The 407-nt window shown below is 38.1% G+C and overlaps 1 long non-coding RNA gene across 1 annotated transcript in view; it reads right to left on the reverse strand.

Moving 5' to 3' along the window:
- Positions 1-273, reverse strand: part of LOC119589461 — an 859-nt gene extending 586 nt beyond the window's left edge. Inside the window, exons 1-2 of the long non-coding RNA XR_005230187.1 lie at positions 191-273; positions 26-67 (exon numbers count right to left, since the gene is read on the reverse strand). This is a non-coding gene — a long non-coding RNA (uncharacterized LOC119589461). The remainder of the gene's footprint in view (positions 1-25; positions 68-190) is intronic.
- Between the last annotated feature and the right edge of the window lie 134 nt (positions 274-407).

Genomic DNA, 407 nt, shown 5'->3' on the forward strand with positions numbered 1-407 from the left:
ACACATGTGTGCATAGTCAACTGACCTCGTCGTGGCCACGGTCGTCTCCTCACTACTCTCCGACTCACTGGAATTACATGTTAAGTCTGAATGTATATGATTTTTTATGACACATCTGTATGTACATAAACATGGATATCCATTCATCTGTCTATGCTTGTTGTAATTACATCGTTACTAGCCAACTGACCTGGACTCGCTGCTCGATGATTCAGACGTCTCCTCGCTAGTGGATTCACTGGAACCCCTGTACATAGTATGCATACATAAATCTCCCTTTCAATTTGTATTAATAGATAGGTAGGTAGGTAGAGAGATATAGAGATTTAGGTATGCAGTATATGTTATTCTTTCACTATGAAAATTAAGAAATAGCAAAACACCTTTACTCATAAAGTTAATTGACA

This window comes from Penaeus monodon, chromosome 25 (genome assembly GCF_015228065.2).
Source record: "Penaeus monodon isolate SGIC_2016 chromosome 25, NSTDA_Pmon_1, whole genome shotgun sequence".
Lineage (NCBI taxonomy): Eukaryota > Metazoa > Arthropoda > Malacostraca > Decapoda > Penaeidae > Penaeus > Penaeus monodon.